Here is a 265-nt window from a genome sequence, read left to right as displayed (position 1 = left end):
GTAGGGGAGGGTGGGGGTAAGGGGGAGAGATCAACCAAAGGACGTGTAGGCATGCATATAAGCCTAACCAATGGACACAGACAACAGGGGGTAAGGGCATGAGTGGGGGGATGGGGGAGTAATGGGAGGATAAGGACACATATGTAATACCTTAATCAATAAAGAAATTTTAAAAAAAGAAAGAAAATTACCTGTTCTCGCCTTGCTCCCAGGAAACTTGATGCAGTTGGGAAAAGCGTGTTCTGGTTCTGGCCATGTCACTTGC

The sequence above is a fragment of the Myotis brandtii genome, unplaced genomic scaffold, assembly GCF_000412655.1.
Source record: "Myotis brandtii unplaced genomic scaffold, ASM41265v1 scaffold447, whole genome shotgun sequence".
Lineage (NCBI taxonomy): Eukaryota > Metazoa > Chordata > Mammalia > Chiroptera > Vespertilionidae > Myotis > Myotis brandtii.
Note: the sequence above shows the minus strand (reverse complement) of the source record.